The sequence below is a fragment of the Mixophyes fleayi genome, chromosome 11 (genome assembly GCF_038048845.1).
Source record: "Mixophyes fleayi isolate aMixFle1 chromosome 11, aMixFle1.hap1, whole genome shotgun sequence".
NCBI lineage: Eukaryota > Metazoa > Chordata > Amphibia > Anura > Limnodynastidae > Mixophyes > Mixophyes fleayi.
The window spans coordinates 61,288,039-61,309,850 of record NC_134412.1 but is presented as its reverse complement, the minus strand read 5'-3'; positions in this window follow the sequence as shown (position 1 = coordinate 61,309,850).

Sequence of the window (21,812 nt, the reverse complement as noted above, 5' to 3'; positions counted from 1 at the left end):
TTATTCACCTTTGTTATCATTTATGCATCCATGTAGCCATACATCACCCATTGTCGCCATTTATGCCAAGCTGTACCAGTGGGTGACATTCTGATCAGAGGTGACTGATTAGCTCTCTCTGAGCAGAATGTATTTACTGCAGAGCAGAGTCGATCTCTGCGCTCAGAGGGGGTTGATGATCACAGATCACACATCGGTCATCATCATCATCTATTTCTATAGCGCCACTAATTCCACAGCGCTGTACAGAGAACTAACTCACATCAGTCCCTGCCCCATTGGAGCTTATAGTCCCCTCTGAGGGGTGAATTCAATTGCCCCGATATTACCGCCGCACTAAGGGGCATATTCAATTGTCAGTGTTATTTGCAAAAGTAACACGGCGTTAAAACTATTACCATTATCACGGTTATAGTGCTTCTAATTACCGTTATTACACTGCTCGCAGCTGAGGGAGCTGCGAGCTGATATCTGGCTTAGAATTACTGCAAAAACGGTAATAGTTTTAACGCCGTGTAACACGGACAATTGAATATGCCCCTAAGTCTTTTACCGTTGATACAGTAATTTTGCTTGTTGGAGCCACAAGCAGAAGTTTAGAGCTTACTCACAAAAAGGGAGAAGGAAGTGTTTTTTCACAGGGTCAGAACTTATATTCTCCAAGGAGGAAAAAGACAGATGTTTTAAAATTAGTAGTATGTAATTAAGTAAGTACTGCTGCAGGATAACTGGAAATAATATTAGTTTGCGAGAGGTAAGGGAGACTTAGAAGCACTAGCATTGATAGCTTAAATTTATGAAGGCTAGGAATAAGCTAATCAGTGTTATCAGTGTATGTTAATTAATGTAGGAAAGATAATTGTGTGCATTAATGTATAAATTAAATATAACTTGTGACCTGGTCTTCCTCTAAGTATTTAATGAAAAATAAAATCTAATTAAACAAATAACACTTTATAATTTGTCTTTATCAGCAGCAATGACTTAAACCAAATGTTCCCTGTACCTGCTGATCAATCCTTTTTGTCAGTTCAAGGTGTTTTAGCCCATTCTCCTTTATGGAACTGCTCCCATTTCTGACATGTTTGGGTTGCTTTGCATGAGCTTGTCTCATGATTGCGGTCACTGGGTTGCCAGATTATTGTGTGTTTTTCCTGTGCACAGTGTCTCACTTTTATGTTCTTCATATTACTTTATGTAGGAGACCCTCAGCACTTAGAAAAGAGCGAACTAACCCCTGCTGTGCCAAATAACATATTTAAGTTAGTGGTATGTCCATTGAATGCTGGAGTGCGGTCCTGATTTTCTACTGTGACGTAATCTTAGAAGATCAAGCACTGTTAAATCTTGTTACTCATATCCAGCTAGATGTTGCAGTATTTTAATATAGTAGTGAGTGTACCTTACTGCTAAAGGAGACTTATGTTCATTATTCTGTGGCCACCTGCCACTGGGGTCCATTAATTTAATTGAAATAAGCCTTTTACCCTTTCAGAGTATCACCCAAAGCTTTCAAGAATACCAACATACTAAAAACAGGAATATAAAGGAGACTGCTGTCAATCAGTTTACACAGTGTCATATTTGCTCTAAGCCAAACAGGGGCTTCAAATCTGTATCAATAGGACTAATGTGTTATTCATTCCTTTATAGATCAGTCCTTTGACTGACATATGTACTGTGAGGATCCAGCTATAGACCACAGGTGGTAATGCACCAGCCACTAAGCCCCTCTTGTTATGGCCCGGCACCATCTACATTGGAAATTGCACATCCTTTTTCCACTATCTACGATCAGTCCTGATGTAAGGTCCCTATCGGAGATGTGCCTCACAGGGCGACTAACTCCTAATACCTCCGAATTTACCACGATCCGCGTGGATGACTGGATCCTACCTCGGTCCCTGATTGGGTTTTCTCCGGACGCCCGCAAGTAACACCTAAGAGGGAAAACACAGTTAAACCGAGTCTACCAAGTAAGGGCTGTCCGAGACTACGGCAAAGAACAAGGACACGGTCAGTCCAAGCTCACTTGCCGCCTCCTCACTTTGTTCTTGCCAAGACACGGGAGACTACAGGCACTGAAGGCCAAGACTAGTCCGAGGACTAATCCCGCCTCAAGTACCTCACACACCTGCCGGTGAGGGCCTAACCGAAAGGAGGAATCGAGCGTGATACTCACCGGGACACTCCCACTTCCGATCCGGTTCTCCTGCACCTTCCCGACTCCTGCGGATGACAAGAACACACAGCCTCCCTCTACGCTCTCCGTGAGACTAAGATGGCACCCACAAAACTGGACTGACTACAACAGCGACCCGACCCTAACAACGTTCTAATGGTCGGCAACGCAACTAAGTCAAACCACTATGACTAACTAGGTGTGGTGCACTAACGGAACTGCTCACTTACACGCTACGGGGAACACCAGCCGGTGTTCACAGACTAAACCGGAGGGCGGTTCCTAACCCCCTCACCCAGGTCGTACCAAGAAGCTGCCTTCTTGCTATGGGGTCACCCACGGACCCTAAGGACCGGTTCTTTAAGCCCGGCTGAGGCTCAGTAGAACAGCACACTAACCCGCGGGCCGACTGCCGCACGGAACAGCCGATCGAACTGAACCGCCCGACTGCCTGTACTCGGGTATCTCACACGTGTCCCTACGTCCGGAACCACAGGTCCACCTGCACGGAACCGGCCTTGAGGACCCTTGATCAGAACCACGGCCGCCCCTGGAACTGCCTCAAGGTGTGCTGCACTGCCACCAACTCACTCAGCCACCCCCTCTGGGTACCAGTGTGACCCCGGGGATCTAAGGGACAGGAAAACTACGTGTGTTCTCCCCTGACTATGTGTATGCTGGTAACTACACTTGTCCCCACAGCACGGGTTAGCACAGGAAACCACAGGAACAAGAGCCTACCTTTAATGGGGGCCTGACGTCTTGCCCCTGGACACAATTACATAGCACACCCAAAATACTGTAATTCAACAATACCCGCCTCACAGACAGAATACAATATACAGTACTTTGTAAGCTACTTACCAGAGCACACCGCTGTTAGCCAACCAGCAGGTTGCTACAGCACCACAGGAGCCTCCGCTCTACTGTACCTCGTAACCACGTGTGCTCACCTCACACAGGACCGCGCCTACACTCACGAGGCTCCCACGCCTCTACCTCATCACTACCAGGGCCTTCTGCCCTTCACACCATGGGCCTCTGCCCAGATACACAGAGCCTGGTACTCTGATTAATGGGCCTCAGCCCCCTCTCTACCTCCGGGCTCTGAGCCCACTAACTAGGGCCTTGTGCCCTGCTACCCAGGGGTCCTAGCCCCTGCCTGAGGCCTGTGGCCTCCCTGACTGACTGAGGGCCTTGTGCCCTTAATAGCCTACGGGCTACCAGCCCCTAACCAGGCCCTCTGGCCTTCCTATGGCCTCTAGGCCACTAACTACCTAAGGGCCTTGTGCCCTTGTACACCTGGGGCTCTCACGCCCCCTGTCTCACTAATAGGGGCTTGTCCCCTTTATCATCAATACTATGGCCTACTGGCCCACTAACTTTGTTGGGGCCTAGTGCCCAGGTCCCTGGGCCTTGTGCCCCTAATTTACCGTGCCAACGGGCCTTGTGCCCGACTGTGCCGACGGGCCTAGTGCCCGACTTTAATTAGTGTGCTGCGGGCGTGGGCCCGGGAGAGCAGTTGCCTGGCAAGGGCCTTACCTGGTGCTGTCTTCGGGGAGCTTCTCCTGGACTCCTTCCCCGTCTGCCGCTGCTTCCACGCTCTGCCGCCGGCTTCTTGTCTTGATCACGCCGGTCTTCAGGCAGCAGAGGCGCTCTTAGCCCTAACAAGGGCTCTCTGCCGCCACTGCTGGTCTCCGCTGTCTTCTCTTCTTGTCTTGATCCCGCAGCTCTCTGCGACACGTCCTCTTCCTGCTCTCTCCGCCGACGAACTGAACAACATGGCGGCGCGCGCGCCGACTTAAATAGTCGGCGCCGCGCTAACGTCATCACGTAGCGTTGACGCGACGCCACGTGACGACATGGCGGGTCCGGATTGGTCCGCCGCCATTTTTCCTTTTGAAATGGCCGGAAGGTGAGCCCTGATTGGCTCACCGTCCCGGCTGAACTGAGGGAACCGCTGCCCGAGGGATGACGATGGCCCCGGCCAGGTAAGTCCTCCACATTTCCCCCCTTTTTAATGTCGGCAGTCCCTGCCGACAAAACCCTGGTCCACACGAAATTCGGGTCAGTATAACGTTCTCCAGGCTGGCCCAAGTTCGGTCGCTGCGATCTTCTAGGTTGAAGCGGCGGTGTCGGAAGGTCCATGTTCACTGGAGTAGCATCCGGAGTAACAACGTCTTCGGTGGTCGTTGGTGCCCACCAATCCACCCCCGTCGGGGCGGGTATGAGATCTGGCTCACTTCTCTCCTGGACGTCGGAAGGCAAATCCAGAAAACCACAGGGACGTAACATATTCCGATGCAGCACCCGCGGTCTTCCAGTACCTTCCGCAGGAACCACCTCATACAAAGGAAGGTCAGGAGCCATGCGCCGTTGCACTACATGTGGCAACACTTCCCACCGATCGCTGAGTTTATTTCCCGGCCTCTTAACTCTTATCAGTACTCGCTGACCCACTGCGAAGGGGGAAGCCGTGCTATTGGTTGGTCCGTGATGGACTTTGGACCGTAGCTGCCCCCTAACCACGTCGCCGGCAATCTTCAGCTTCCTCCTCTGCTCGGTCACCCAGCCGCTGGGAGTCCAACTGTCCGCTTCTTCGGGGACGGACAACTCCAAATCACGCCACTCCCTTCCAGGCCGCCCAAACAAAAGGAAGTATGGGGTATAACCGGTGGTACTATGTACCCGGTTATTGTATACCCACACCAAGTCCTGCGCGAACTCCGGCCAGCGGTTCTTTTGCCCAGCCTCCAGAGCCCTGAGCATTTGCAGCAAGGTCCGATTGAACCTTTCACAGGCGCCATTACCTTGAGGGTGATAAGGAGTGGTCCGGGACTTCTGTACCCCATAAGTGTCACACAGACCTTCCATGAGGCGTCCCTGAAAACAGGCTCCCTGATCCGAGTGAATCTGCTCCGGGCACCCATATCTCCGAATGAAGTGCTCCACAATGGCGCGCGTAGCTGCCTCCGCAGTCTGGTTTCGTGTGGGCACGACGGCGGTGAACTTAGTAAAGTGGTCGGTCATGACCAACGCGTAGCTATGACCACTACTTGACTCCCCAACCAGGACGTAATCAATCATAAGCAGCTCCAAGGGTCGCCCCGTCTGGATGGTTTGCACGGGCGCATGCTGCTCCCCAGCCTTACTTACCCCACATCGTGGACAGGCTCGGCAGACCTCTTCCGCCAACGCCTTGGCGCCAGGTACGCAGTACTGCCTGCGTAGCCATTGATGGGTCTTGGCCGCCCCGAGATGAGCGCCTTTTTCATGAGCTTCCAGTACCAAGTCCCGCGCCATGGACTCAGGCACCACCACCTGCCATACAGGACGGAGCTCTTGCTCCAGGTAGGCTCGGCGAACTAGCACCCCTTCCCTCACTGCCAGTTGATCCCATCTGTGCAATAGCCTTCGTCCGGCTATAGACAGTCGACGCCGTTCTTCACTAGAGGGCCAATGTCCCTGTTGCTTCCATCGGCGGACACACCGCAATGGAGCATCCTGAGCCTGCCGTTCGGCCCAATCTACGGTCGTCTTGGGCACACTCAGAGCACAGACAGGAGATGTCAACTGGGTCAGATCCGGGATCTCTTCCCCTTCTCTGTCCTCATCACTAGGCCCCTCCGGCCCTTGCAGGGGATAACTGGACAACGCATCCGCATTTCCATTAGCCTTTCCGGGTCGATACCGGATCTTATATCCGAACTTGGCCAACCGAGCCATCCAGCGCTGTTCCAGCGCCCCTAACTTGGCCGTGCCCAAGTAGGCCAAGGGATTGTGGTCGGTCACTATGTCGAACTCAGCGCCGGTCAAGTATTCCGTGAACTTTTCGGTTACTGCCCAAACCACTGCTAGCAACTCCAGCTTAAAGGAACTGTAATTATCGGGGTTTCTTTCTGAATCCCGCAGACTCCGGCTTCCGTAGGCAATGACCCGTTCTTTGCCGTCTTGGACTTGTGCTAGCACGGCCCCCAGGCCCTTGAGACTTCCATTGGTATACAGAACGAAGGGCTTTTCGAAGTCAGCGTACGCCAACACCGGAGCCGTCGTCAGGTCTTCTTTGAGCGTCGTGAACGCCTTTTCCTGAGCGTCTCCCCAGGCTATGGCTTGATTCTTAGCCGTAGTGGCAACTCCCCTCAACAATTCGTTCAGCGGGCCAGCCACCTTCGCAAAGTCTTTGATGAATCTCCGATAGTAGCCCACTAACCCCAGAAATGCTCTCAGTTCCGTCACCGTTCGAGGGATCTTCCAGTCCAACACCGCAGAAACCTTATCCGGAGTGGGGCTCACCCCATCCCGGGACACAATATGTCCCAGGTATTCCAACCGAGATTTCAGAAGATGACACTTTCGCGGCTTCAACTTCAGGCCGAATTTCTCCAAGCGCTGTAGGACGACGTCGAGTCGATCCAGATGTTCCTTGACCGTGGGAGCGAAGATGATGATATCATCCAAATAGATCAGAAGAGCGTCGAAGTTCAGGTTTCCCAGACATCTCTCCATTAACCGTTGGAAGGTGGCGGGAGCATTAGTGAGCCCAAAAGGCATCCTACAGAACTCAAACAGACCCATTGGCGTGATGAAGGCCGTCTTCTGCCGGTCCTCTGCAGCCACTGGTACTTGCCAGTATCCGCTGGCAAGATCCAGAGTGGAGAAATATCTCGCCTTCCCTAGCGCAGCTAGCGATTCCTCAATCCTGGGCAATGGATACGCGTCGCGGACAGTACAGCTATTCAACCGCCGATAGTCCACACAGAACCTGATGGCGCCATCTTTCTTCCGTACTAAGACGATAGGAGCTGCCCACGGGCTCTTACTTTCGGTAATCACATGGCTATCCAACATCTGCCTAATCATCAGCTTGACCTCTTGGTACAACTTGGGCGGGATCGGCCGATATCTCTCCCTAATGGGCAGACTGTCTCCGGTGCGGATATTATGTTCCAGTTCCTCCGTGTACCCAAAATCCTCTTCACTTCGGGAGAAAACTTTCTTTCTGGCCCACAATATCTGCTGTAACCGGGTAACATCCCGGGGCTCGATCCCTTCCAAGGAAACATCCATTTGTTCCAAAATGGTGTTGCCGTTCCATTCGCGGGACAGGCTATCGTCACATTCCACCTGAACCGCCAAGCCCCCTTGTTGTTCTGACGCGGGTTTGAGAAGTATCTGCCGGTCATCTCCAATCTGTTCTGCTTCCACGGCGATAACTCGAGCGACAGTCGTACCAGGACCCATCGTCTGAGTATGGTCCTGCACATTACATAACCGCATGGATACCCTTCCTCGATGTACCCTGGCCAACGCACGGGCAACAAGCGGTCCTTCCGCCGTTCGTTCCGGACTGACCGGTTCCACCAGCACCACTCTTCCCTCTAATCTCCGGTTTGTCCTCACCTCCATATATTGCAGCACCTCCTGACCAGGGGGTACTTCGACCGTCTGTCGATAGTTGGTCCGTAGGTAGCCAAGGAGCTCCAGTCCCGACTCAGTCGGTTCTTCATCACACCGTGCAGCGGGTTTACCATCCTCTGGAAAACCCGCTGCACGGGCCGGGGTACGTCCAACTCTCTCCAGTATCGAGGCCCTTTGGCGTGGAATAAGGTCTGATCCAAATTCTGTAGGGCGTTCATCCCCAGGATCACCGGGCCATGACGAAGCTCTTCTCCACCAACCACCAGAATGCCCTTCTTTCCCAAGGTCTGTCCGCATACTTCAATTTCCAACCAGACTACTCCCACGACAGGGATGGGCAAATTGTTGGCGGCGGTCAGCTTAATCCACGTTTGGGCCCGGCTTCTCTGGTGAGCGTAGTTTTCCAGGAAACACCGCTCCGACATAGTGGTCACCTGAGACCCCGTGTCCAGCAGGCACTGCTGTGGTTTACCCCCTAATGTGGCTACTACTGTAGGGCACTCCCCCACCAAATCAGCCGAGTTGATGAAGTTGGGGTTTGCCCCCATCTCCCCCGCGGGTGGCCCCTTCACCGTGAGGGACTCTAGTTTAACGGTGCCTGGTTTGGAGGTTCGGGACAGTTACGGGCATAATGTCCCACGCGTTGGCATCTCCAGCAGCGAACGGCCGGTCTTGGGCCTTGCTGGGACCTGGGGGGGCCTCTTCGTTCCTCTATAGGTCCCCCTTCACCTCGGCGATCCCTCGACCGACGGACTTCCTGCCGCAATTGGGTGACTTCCTCCTTCATGGCTAAGAGAGCTTCCTTTAGATCTTTCACACAACTCTCCAACGGGTGGGCCTCTGCTTCGGACGGACTACTGGTGAGAAGGACCTGCTGTGGCGCTACCGCATAAGGCCCGTAGTGATCATCTCTATCCCGGGACACAGCCTCCGCTTGTATTTCCTGGAACGCCAGGCCAGGTTGATCCCGCACCTTGTCCAGTAGAATGTGCCGGAGCGGCACGTTCCAGAGCCCCATGGCAAATTGGTCTCGCAGTAGCACATCCGAGTCTCCCATGGCGGCCGACCCCCGTGGGTCTCTCTTCCAGAGTTCTCCCGCCAATTCTAGGAGAGCGTTGCCAAACTGGGTCAGACTCTCGTCCTCCCTCTGAACACGCACGAAGAACCTCTTCCTCAGAACTTCCGCAGAGGAGGTGTCGCCGTACAATTCTTCCAAGATTTTGAAGATGGCGTCCAAGGTGTCCCTATTTGGTTTGGGTCGAAGAAGAACCGTCTTCCTGGCATCCCCTTCCAGGGCGTTCAGAGCCTGCTCCACCTTCATGGCACCGGTGATATGATACAACCAGTAGTGCCATGCAGCCGTTCCTGCCAGTCAGCGAAAGCAAGATTCTTTCCATCGAACTTCGGCAGGTGGGACAACGCGGCACCCACAGCCATCACATTAGGCTGGCTGCACTCGGCGCGAGGCGTGGTTTGTCGTGAATCCGTCATCACGAACGCGGATCCTGCCGACTACGCCAAAATGTAAGGTCCCTATCGGAGATGTGCCTCACAGGGCGACTAACTCCTAATACCTCCGAATTTACCACGATCCGCGTGGATGACTGGATCCTACCTCGGTCCCTGATTGGGTTTTCTCCGGACGCCCGCAAGTAACACCTAAGAGGGAAAACACAGTTAAACCGAGTCTACCAAGTAAGGGCTGTCCGAGACAACGGCAAAGAACAAGGACACGGTCAGTCCAAGCTCACTTGCCGCCTCCTCACTTTGTTCTTGCCAAGACGCAGGGGACTACAGGCACTGAAGGCCAAGACTAGTCCGAGGACTAATCCCGCCTCAAGTACCTCACACACCTGCCGGTGAGGGCCTAACCGAAAGGAGGAATCGAGCGTGATACTCACCGGGACACTCCCACTTCCGATCCGGTTCTCCTGCACCTTCCCGACTCCTGCGGATGACAAGAACACACAGCCTCCCTCTACGCTCTCCGTGAGACTAAGATGGTACCCACAAAACTGGACTGACTACAACAGCGACCCGACCCTAACAACGTTCTAATGGTCGGCAACGCAACTAAGTCAAACCACTATGACTAACTAGGTGTGGTGCACTAACGGAACTGCTCACTTACACGCTACAGGGAACACCAGACGGTGTTCACAGACTAAACCGGAGGGCGGTTCCTAACCCCCTCACCCAGGTCGTACCAAGAAGCTGCCTTCTTGCTATGGGGTCACCCACGGACCCTAAGGACCGGTTCTTTAAGCCCGGCTGAGGCTCAGTAGAACAGCACACTAACCCGCGGGCCGACTGCCGCACGGAACAGCCGATCGAACTGAACCGCCCGACTGCCTGTACTCGGGTATCTCACACGTGTCCCTACGTCCGGAACCACAGGTCCACCTGCACGGAACCGGCCTTGAGGACCCTTGATCAGAACCACGGCCGCCCCTGGAACTGCCTCAAGGTGTGCTGCACTGCCACCAACTCACTCAGCCACCCCCTCTGGGTACCAGTGTGACCCCGGGGATCTAAGGGACAGGAAAACTACGTGTGTTCTCCCCTGACTATGTGTATGCTGGCTACACTTGTCCCCACAGCACGGGTTAGCACAGGAAACCACAGGAACAAGAGCCTACCTTTAATGGGGGCCTGACGTCTTGCCCCTGGACACAATTACATAGCACACCCAAAATACTGTAATTCAACAATACCCGCCTCACAGACAGAATACAATATACAGTACTTTGTAAGCTACTTACCAGAGCACACCGCTGTTAGCCAACCAGCAGGTTGCTACAGCACCACAGGAGCCTCCGCTCTACTGTACCTCGTAACCACGTGTGCTCACCTCACACAGGACCGCGCCTACACTCACGAGGCTCCCACGCCTCTACCTCATCACTACCAGGGCCTTCTGCCCTTCACACCAATGGGCCTCTGCCCAGATACACAGAGCCTGGTACTCTGATTAATGGGCCTCAGCCCCCTCTCTACCTCCGGGCTCTGAGCCCACTAACTAGGGCCTTGTGCCCTGCTACCCAGGGGTCCTAGCCCCTGCCTGAGGCCTGTGGCCTCCCTGACTGACTGAGGGCCTTGTGCCCTTAATAGCCTACGGGCTACCAGCCCCTAACCAGGCCCTCTGGCCTTCCTATGGCCTCTAGGCCACTAACTACCTAAGGGCCTTGTGCCCTTGTACACCTGGGGCTCTCACGCCCCCTGTCTCACTAATAGGGGCTTGTCCCCTTTATCATCAATACTATGGCCTACTGGCCCACTAACTTTGTTGGGGCCTAGTGCCCAGGTCCCTGGGCCTTGTGCCCCTAATTTACCGTGCCAACGGGCCTTGTGCCCGACACTGCCCACGGGCCTAGTGCCCGACTTTAATTAGTGTGCTGCGGGCGTGGCCCGGGAGAGGAGTTGCCTGGCAAGGGCCTTACCTGGTGCTGTCTTCGGGGAGCTTCTCCTGGACTCCTTCCCCGTCTGCCGCTGCTTCCACGCTCTGCCGCCGGCTTCTTGTCTTGATCACGCCGGTCTTCAGGCAGCAGAGGCGCTCTTAGCCCTAACAAGGGCTCTCTGCCGCCACTGCTGGTCTCCGCTGTCTTCTCTTCTTGTCTTGATCCCGCAGCTCTCCGCGACACGTCCTCTTCCTGCTCTACGAACTGAACAACATGGCGGCGCGCGCGCCGACTTAAATAGTCGGCGCCGCGCTAACGTCATCACGTAGCGTCGACGCGACGCCACGTGACGGCATGGCGGGTCCGGATTGGTCCGCCGCCATTTTTCCTTTTGAAATGGCCGGGAGGTGAGCCCTGATTGGCTCACCGTCCCGGCTGAACTGAGGGAACCGCCGCCCGAGGGATGACGACGGCCCCGGCCAGGTAAGTCCTCCACACTGACAATCTTTGCACAAGCAAAAGAGAGTCCTGTTTTGTTTGCTTGTTTATTGTCTTCAGATTCATCCCTCACAATTCTACATTCTGCAACCCATTGATCTCAGCTTCACCCTTCACGACTTTACCTTCTACAAGCCAATGACTTGTCAGCTTTTTTCCTTCACAAAATTTCCTTTCAGGAGTTAGTGGATTAGCTGGTCGGAAAGGTTCTCTCTTTGGAGTAATGTTGCGGAATCATTATATACATATATATATATATATAATCTTTATTATATTTAACATATTAGTATTAATACATATCTATATAGATATATCTTATATGTCTGACCTATATGTCTGCAAATGTATTATATCAGGCTTGCAATTGGTCAGCTCTTAAACTTAAAGGGTGAAATTACTTCTACTCCAACCGTGCATTATATAAACACATGTATCACGTATGTGCATATGACTGGCTCATGTGTTTTTAAAAGGGAAAAATACTCTATCACTATGGTCCAAGAAATATATCCATGCAATAATAAATATACAATATACACAGGTATATTACTTGACTCATTGACTATGTGAAATTTATTTTTCCAAACTTTTGCAATCTGATATAAATATATTTGTATGCAGTTTTAATATATATCTATAGTTTTAAGGATTCCAAAAGTATTGGACCTTAAAACTCAGCTCTATTTTACTAATATTTATTTATGGTTATACAAATTACAAAATAATAAAGCACAATGAAAATAAGTCTTCCAACACACCCTGTCTGTTTGCTGGGAGGAAATCATGTTAGTTAACAAAACTTTAAACTACACATAAGTTTTTACCTGGTTTAATCTCAACCTAGGTGCATAACTGTGCCAATGTTTTATTCTGCTTGTATGTTTTCTCTGCATCTTGTCAGATAAATGCCTCCATTTGTTACATATCCCTCCCCCTAGTGTCTCCAAGTAGGGGGACGCGGACTTCGAGAGGAGCGCATATATTCGTGACAATGCATCTGCATTCTTGTGCAGAATCCCAGGTCTATGTTCTACTGAGAATTTGAAAGCTTGCAGTGCCAAGAACCAGCGGGTTACCTTAGCATTTACCTCCCGGTTGTTCTGCATCCATCTCAATGGTGCATGGTCTGTTATTAAGGTGAACTCTCTGCCTAGGAGATAATAGCGCAGAGCTTCTGTAGCCCATTTTATTGCGAGACATTCTTTCTCCACAGTGGCATATTTTTGTTCTCTTGGATCAACTTACGACTTAGTTACAGGACAAGATTTTCTACTACATTCTTCTCCTGTGACAAGACTGCACCTAAGCCAACACCAGAAGCATGAGTTTGGAGGAAGAACCTCCGGGTAAAATCCAGTGCTTGTAGAACTGGGGAGGAACAAAGAGCTAACCGAAGATCAGACCAGGCGGTTTCTGCAGAATCAGACCAGGTTAATCTATCCGGACAACTTTTTTTTAACATGTCCGTAAGTGGAGCAGCTCTAGTGGCGAAGTGGCTTACAAACCGCCGGTAGTAACCTACTAAGCCTAAAAAGGTTCTTAACTGCGACTTTTTTTCTGGTCTTGCCCAATTTCTGACTGCCTCCACTTTGTCTAGCTGGGGTTTTACACGCCCTCGACCAACAATGTACCCCAAATATTTGGCTCCTCTCATGGCTATGGCACATTTCTCTGGGTTAGCTGTTAACCCTGCTGACCTTAATGAAGCTAAGACCGCCTCAACTTTGGCTAAATGTGATCCCCAGTCTGGGGTATAAATCACTACATCGTCCAGGTAAGCGGCTGCATAAGCTGTGTGAGGTTGTAGCAATTTATTCATGGCCCTTTGGAAGGTGGCAGGTGCCCCATGCAACCCAAAGGGTAGGACTTTATATTGATAGAGACAATCAGGGGTGGAAAATGCAGTATTTGGCTTGGCCGTGGAAGTCAGGGGAACTTGCCAATAACCCTTTGTTAGATCAAGGGTTGTCAAATAATTGCTACCAGCAAGATTTTCCACTAGTTCATCCACACGTGGCATCGGATAGGCATCAAACTGCGACATAGTGTTTAGGTGCCTAAAGTCATTGCAGAATCTAATTGTCCCATTGGGTTTCAGGACAAGCACAATGGGACTATTCCACTCGCTAGTGGACTCTTTAATCACATATAACTGGAGCATCTTCTCGATCTCCTTTCTCACGTCCACCCGTCTGGCTTCTGGAATACGATACGGCTTCTGCTTTACAATGACTCCTGGCGCAGTGACAATGTCGTGTTCGATTAAGGTAGTGCGCCCAGGAATGGAAGAGAAGACATCCCTGTTCCGCGAATCATTTATTCAGTTGTCTCTGCTGAATGGACAAAGCTGGCTCTATGGGCACTTCAGACTTTTCAATGGCAGTGCTCACTACCTGAGGAGAGGTTTCCTCATCATGCCAGGGTTTAATGAGGTTAACATGATATATTTGCTCCTCCCTTCTCCTACCTAACTGGCGGATTCTGTAATTGACAGGACTGACAGCCTCTAGAATTTCATATGGACCCTGCTAATGGGCGAAAAGTTTGCTTTCCTGGGTGGGAACCAGGACTAGGACCTTGTCCCCAGGCTTGAAAGATCGAACAACAGCACTTTTATCATAACTTTTTCTCTGTCGTTCCTGAGCCTTTTTTACATGTTGCTGCACAATGGGCCCTATCTTTCCTAGGCTCTCATACATTTGGGGCACAAATTGTACCAGATTTGGCTCCCTGGGACCTTGCTGCTCCCACCCTTCTTTTAACATATCCAAGATACCCCTGGGCTGTCTCCCAGACAATAACTCAAAGGTGGGTATTCAATTGTTGCTTTTAACGAGCTAAAACACAAAAAAACGAGCGCTCTAAAAATATTAGCGTTAATACGGTAATTACTCGCTAAATTTCATCTCGCAGCTCCGTGAGCTGCGAGATGAAATTCAGCGAGTAAACTACCGTATTAATGGTATTTACGCGCATATTGCCGTATAAACTGTAATATTTTTCGAGCGCTCGTTTTTTTTGGTTTTAGCACGTTAAAAGCAACAATTGAATACCCCCAAAGGGACTAAACCCTGTTGAAGCTTGAGGTACCTCACGGATGGCAAGCATCAAATAGGGAATAAGAGTGTCCCAATCTTTTTTCTCTTGAGCCGTTGCTTTCCTTAGCATGTGTTTAATGTGCGGTTAAAGCGTTCCACCAAGCCATCTGTTTGTGGATGGTATACAGAGGTGTGAAGCGCCGTAACCCCTAGCAACTGGCACATGTCCTTCATCAGTTTAGACATGAATGGAGTACCCTGATCTGTGAGAATTTCTTTGGGTATTCCCAAGCGTGTAAACATCAATACAAGTTCTCTAGCTATGGTGCTGGACTTTGTTTCGTAGGGGAATTGCCTCTGGATACCTGGTTGCATAGTTAAGCACCACTAGTATATATTGGTGTCCACGTGCGGATTTTTCCAGTGGCCCCACAAGGTCCATAGCTATCCGTTGCACATGGGTTTGGGACAGGTTCTCTGACAAATGGGACAGGACCGGCAATACTTTTTCACTGCCATGTGTACACCGGGCCAGTAAAACCTAAGCAGAACTCGTTCCTGTGTTTTATCCTCCCCTAGGTGTCCCCCACAGACGTGTGTGTGTGTGTGTGTGTGTGTGTGCTACTTTTAACACTAGGGATACATGGAGGAACCATTAATTGTTCTACTTTTTCCCCCTGTACATTAGCAACTCTATACAGGAAATTATTTTTAACAATAAAATATGGTATACCTTCTGCAGGCTGGGCGGCTTTCGCTACCCCATTTACCTCAGTCACACTTTTAAAGGCATGTTCCAAAGTGGCATCATTAAGTTGGTCTCGAGCAAAGTCCTGCAGAGGAAACAAAATTTGTATTGCGGACCAGTCCGTATCCTCACTGACAGGCGGGGTGGGCTCATCTGCGACATCACCGACCAATGCTAGTTTGGACTGTCAATGTTTCACCGCAGGTGGATGCTTTTGTGGAACTCCTGCTGTGACTCCCAGGATGGCATTCCGGTTTGGTGGTTCCCAAAGATCGATGTCCAGATGTTGTGGATTCTTAGGTGGTTCCTTTAAGACCGGGCTTCCGACCGTTGCATCAGTTGCCGGCATGTCCGGCCGGATCCGCTCACCGAGGACATCATTAAACAGTGGGAAGTCTCGCCCCAAAATGAGTGGATATGGGAGTTTATGTGCTATGGCAGCTACCACCATAACAGTTTTGTCTTCGAGTGTGACTGGTAGTATTGTTCTTTCATACTCCTCTGTCGTGCCATGTACGCAAAGAACTTTCACTTTGGGCAACCGAGAAGTTATGGTTTCGGGTAAAGCAGAGCTGGAAACCAATGAGAGTCCCTTTGTTACAATATCTTATCCTTTAGATGTCATAGGATCTTTCATTCTGCTCCAACTGTCTCTCATCTCCTCCTGGACTTCTTGACTTACTTCATGTCCTTTCTCTTACTTTCCTTAATTAACTCCTCTTTCCACTCAACTTATATGTATACCCATAACTCCCCCATACTTCACTGAAATTTTTCCCATCATTTGTTTCTTGTCTTTCCCACAATACAATCTTCCCTGAGTTATCGTCCAGGTGTCTCTAAAACAAAAGGGATCATAAAGGATGTTTTTGATATAAATGAGTATCATATAAACTTGCCTGACTGATTTTCAAGAGTCATAAAACCAATTTGGTTCATTTTGCCCTAAGGTGACAGGCAAGAGGGGATGTCATAAACTGTAGGACCTATTTTCCTCACTGAAGGTCCATTGATGTGTATATGACAAACAGTGGCAAATTTGCTCTATTTGCACAGTTGTTCAAAGTCTCTACCTAATCTACTGTGCAGCCTGGTCTTATGGCCTAATCTGGTACAACCATTTTCTAATACATTACATTTATTTTGAATCAGACATATGGATTTGTATTATTTAACTAATTCCCTATTTGGTACACTTACACATAAACTATATCTAAACACATCTGCTTCTTATTTATTATTTTATTTAAAAAATTACCTATATGGCAACAGTCGCTGCCTTGTGACCATGAGAAATTCTTTTGATTGGCCACCCAAAACTAATGTAATTGTTTCCAATAAAATTTAAAACACATTTTTTTTCTAACCATCATTTTAAACTGTTACGATAATATTACTGATTAAACATTTCTAAGACTATTTAGCTTACCTAGCTCTACTTTATTCTAATGTAATATGACCATTACTTTATGGTGCAGTATTCGTGAGGAATGTATTTTGTTCACTATAGACATATGAAATACCATATCATATCTTGATTGTAGTTATATAGTTCTCTGTCCATGGGGTAAATGTATCAAGCTGAGATTTTCCCGGCAGGTTTGAAAGACCAATCAGATTCTAGCTATCATTTATTTAGTACATTGTACAAAATGATAGCTAGAATCTGATTGGTTGCTATAGGCAACATCTCCACTTTTCAAACCCGCCGGAAAACTCTCAGCTTGATACATTTACCCCCATGTCTCTATCTTCTGCACTGTACTAGGAGCGATTTACTGGGAGAAAGGACTGTCATCTGCAGGGCTGGATTAACCAGAGGTCTAACTGGGCTACAGCCCAGGGGCCTCGGGCATCCAGGGGGCCCTTGAAAGTGCCAGGCAGCATTATTGATCGGTGCGTGCGGTGGGGGCGCCCCCGGCCCGATCAATGCTGCTGAGCCTGTCACTGTAGTCCTTCAGCGGCACTCAGTAATCTCCTTACTGAGAAGATCTCGTGAGAGTGACACTATGAATCTCACTCTCACGAGATCTCCTCAGTAAGGAGCTTACAACGGGCCAAGGAAGGACTACAGTGAAAGGAGAACAGAGAGGTCAGCGCTTGGGGGCGGCTCACAGGGGGGCTTCACGGGGTAATGTAAGCCTCCTTAGTCCAGGTGCCTCCAATCCCTTAATCCGGCCCTGGTCATCTGTGAGCCTTGGAGATGCGTTACATTAGCAGTGTGGAAGCAATAGACTTCCTTGTAGAAGTTGCCATTCTGCTCGTTGCATGGACGCCTGTGTACCTTAACATATGCTATGGTCTATTTCCATTTCTTCACCACAATGCTGCAACACTCCGTACCTGCAGTGTGACCCTTATAAACGGTTCTACGTCTTTTTCATTTATCCAAATCGACAGTGGCGACAAGATCATATCTTTAAATCCATCTTCGCTGCTTTAGCTCCAAAACAGGTTGTGACATAGAATATAGAGAATGTTTATCTCGAACAAATAGTCGTTTTTTTTCCTCTTGCTTGCAGATACATATCTCAATTGTCTCCAGGCAGTGGTATTTCAAATGGCTGGGGTTATGAAAAGCCTCCAATATTTACTTTTATGTCAAATTCCTCACGTATCCTAAATGACTGAACACAGTACCATACAGTACGGTCTCATTCCTCTTGTAACTACTAATCTTATTTGCATTGATTTGTTTATGGCAACATACTATCAAGACAATAAATGAATATATTTATGCTCCATACAGACACTTAATATCTTTCAGGAATTGAATAACTCCATTTAGTGTTATGTAATATGCAGCAATGTGCATATAATTTCTAAGACCCTTTTTGTGCTAAACTTATTCTCGACTCGATGCAGTCTATATTAAGAGAGCAATTTATCCCATTTAATAATTTTTGTCCCAATTTGTTATAAGGGGTATATCAACTTTACTATTTAATACTGTCTGAAGCCTTTAGGAAAGAAGCATAAATACACTGCTATGTAATACAAAACAATATATGTGCAAGGTATATTATGATAAAATTGTACACAAGGCAAATGTGTACATTTAGGATGTTATATATATATACAAACAAAACAAAGTATAATTGCAGTAGTGAGATGCACACTGAAATGAATGTGTACATGTATTTGTTTTGGAAGTATTTTGACAAAGACAAACTGATTGCAGTGATGAAAGGGTTAATAAAAATGCTTCCTTTCTGGTGGAACTGGAAAACATCTTTGGCTCAGTGCATGTGTAGGTATTTTAGGCCTGTAATGGATTCTGCTGTGCTGAAATCACTGGCATCATGAGCTATGCAGCGTGAGCGAAACGTACTATAATTTAAACAAAAAAAAACAAATGCAATGAACATCAAGGCTATACTGATATATCATTGGTGTTATGTGTCCTATCCTGTACTTTGCATGTTATCAGGAACAGAATTCTTTTATTATAATCTTGTGTGCCATTGACAACACAAGTTTGCTTTGCATATATAATGCAGCCTGGCTTTAATAGTAGAATTATTGCCTATATGAACATGTGAGAAGTTCAACCACGTTATTGATTCATTAATCTAACATGTAATAGGAATGGTACTACCATTTGACTTATGATCTTACTCCTGGGTGAAATAATCAAAATCCATTGGTAGAGTTTGCTGTTCAGTGCGACTCTGCCTTGAAGAATCTTGGCGGTCCTGAAAAATGTTCTTGTGGGGAGAGAAGCTTGTTAAACTGTGCCAAATTTCTTTTTTGTATCCCAGGGCTTTCAGAATTTCCAGATCTGTCATAAGAGTTAGGCCACCAGAGCACAAAATTGTCTTTATCCTGGGGATCGTTTTTGTCCTTGTACACTACTTACAGTACAGTACTTCAGAGTGTAGTTTTCAGAATGACACTCTGCAAGTGATCTCTCTGAGAGACTGCATCCATTTGTTCTACCACTAGATGGCTCTGAGTGTTGTGTGGGGTATAGGATGTGTTGGAATTCTCTGTGTGCCCATGCATTGTCTACATTGCTAAATTAATTTCATGGGTCATCTCTGTAAACCTGTGTGTGGGTAAACTCATTTTTGGGTTTACAAGTGTAACAGTTTCAGTTACTATTGGCAACTGCAGAGTGGAACATGTCTCTGTGTTCACTTCCTTACTCTGTTCTGTGTACAAGACTATTGTCTGTTTACTATTTTCTAAAGATGTAGAAAATATTTCCTTCACATTGGGAACTGTGGGAATGGATTCAGTACAATCTCCCACTTGCTCATTATTCCATTGCTCTTCCCTATTGGCGAAAATAGTATAGGAGACACCTGCTGCTCCTACCTTAGATGCAAAAATGTGCTCCTGCACCAAGATTCCTTCTTTCTCCATTAAAGGAAGTTGTTTGATTAAGCTATTCCTGACCCCTGTAAACTCTGGGTATGTCACGAGCCGCGGCAGTACGCCGCATCCTGGCGTGATCTAGTAGCCGGGCACGTGCTCTAGTTTCTATGCTCTGTTATTATTCTTTGGGATTATGCTACTGGCATAGATGTAGGAGGGTGTAGGGACATCCTCCAACTCCAGGGGGAGCTCTCATATGATTTAAACTGGTTAATTTATATTTTTATACATGCTTCCTGGTTTATGTTATTACCTATGCCAGTTCTAGCTAGTAATTAATTAGCAGGCTCTTGAGGCTGATTGTCAGCCCTGTCCTCCTCTGTCCTGATTGGCTCTTAGTACTATTTAAGGCAGTGAGGTCTGAGCCTCACTGCTGGTTATAGTGTTCTGTTCCAGTACTGCTGCCTGCTCCTGTTCTTGTTTGGTGTCGAAACCTTGGATTGATTACCTGTGTATGACCTTTTGCCTGTACCTGGATTCTGAATCACTGCCTGTGACCCTGACCTTTTTGCCTGTACCTGACATCTTCTCTGGTGCTCTGTCCAGTCCGCTGAGGCGGCTGCTAAAGGTGAAGACCTCTTCTACCTGTTCTATGAGTTTATACTGCAGTGGTGGCCATAACAGGGTACAGATTGTCATCTACAATATTTTCCTTTTGAATTTTCTCCATATTATCATGAGATGTATTGACAATTTGATTGCAAACTGCAAGTCTGTTTTCTTTCATATTCTTTTGTTTTTTCCTCTAAGGAATTTTAATAGTGAATGCATTTTTGCATTAATTTTCAAGCATGCTTTGTAAAGACATGAGCCTGATTTCTTCCCAAATTTCTGATCAGACCCTTGGGCTGACTTTGCCCTTTTGTGCATTTTTCTAAATGCTACAATTTTGTGCATTTTTGACATTGCATCCATTATACAATGTCACTAATTCCCATTGTATTACTCATATATCCTCCCCATAACATTACCGGTTTCTTAAGGTTATTCTAATATATGGTGCATAAATTCATTTATTTGGGAATATTCAATTTCTATATTTTACTTGAGGTATCCTCTCCCAAATGGAGGTTAGTACTTTATGGGTTAAACTCTAATACCGAGTGTGGCTGGATCACTTATAAATAATTTATTTGTGGCTGCAGCAAGTAGAAATAATATTTTGTAGAAATGTATTTCAATTAGTGGTGCAGACACCAATGTATATAATTGGAAATGCACTTATCGTGTTATATTGGGATGTGTTTTATATGAAATGTCTTGTTTGGGGTTGTAATTTTTCTTTGGGAATTTTCAAGTAAGCAATAGAATCGCCTGTTTAGCCTGTATACGCAACAGGGGGCCATTGCCTTCCTGTCTGGTGTGGCTGCATCTTACAAAATGCAAGCAGCAAGTTTTAGCATATAGCAGAGTAGTGTAGATATTGTTAACTTTGCATTGCATGTAATTCCATGTTTGGGGAAACATATTTTTTCCTGAAACTAAAAATAACTCAGACATGTTAGGGCCAGAGAGGATCAGGGGGTGGCGTTACCCCCTGCCAGGAGTTATGTCAGAACTGTATAAAGAGTAGGTTGTTTGAGCATGTAATGTTGATACCATCTGTACTTTTCTGGATGTCACTAGTACCTTCAACTAGTTACTGTGAACAGTCCTTGTTAGGACCACTTGAGCTAATAAAACAATTTTTCTTTAAGAATCTGCTTTGACAACTACTTACTGTGCTGTAAATTCCTGTGACCGACAGATTAGTCCCAAATCTATTCCGTTCTCAGGTTGTTCTGAGGTGGACCCAGCATTCCAGTACCAACATTTTACCCGCTACCTGCAGCTCAGGCCAGGGTGATAGGCCAGGGGGAAACCATCCACAGCAACCCTGATCTGAAGGCAAGAGGTCAGGTATACCAGCCCAGGTGTGCCAGCAAGAGGATACCGTAGCAGAGAGAGTTAGGAAGCGGTTCTAGGTGCCGGTGTAGGAGCCTAGTAGTGGTAGCAGGCTCCTCCTATTGCAACAGGAGCGGCGGATTTGGGATAAAGAAAGGGGACGGTGGCAAAGTAAGTCAACAGCGATAACAGACAGGGTGGTATAGGCGATCCATCGTATCACACCGATGTTCACGTTTTCAATTCTAGGCCTTTTTTTTTTTTTT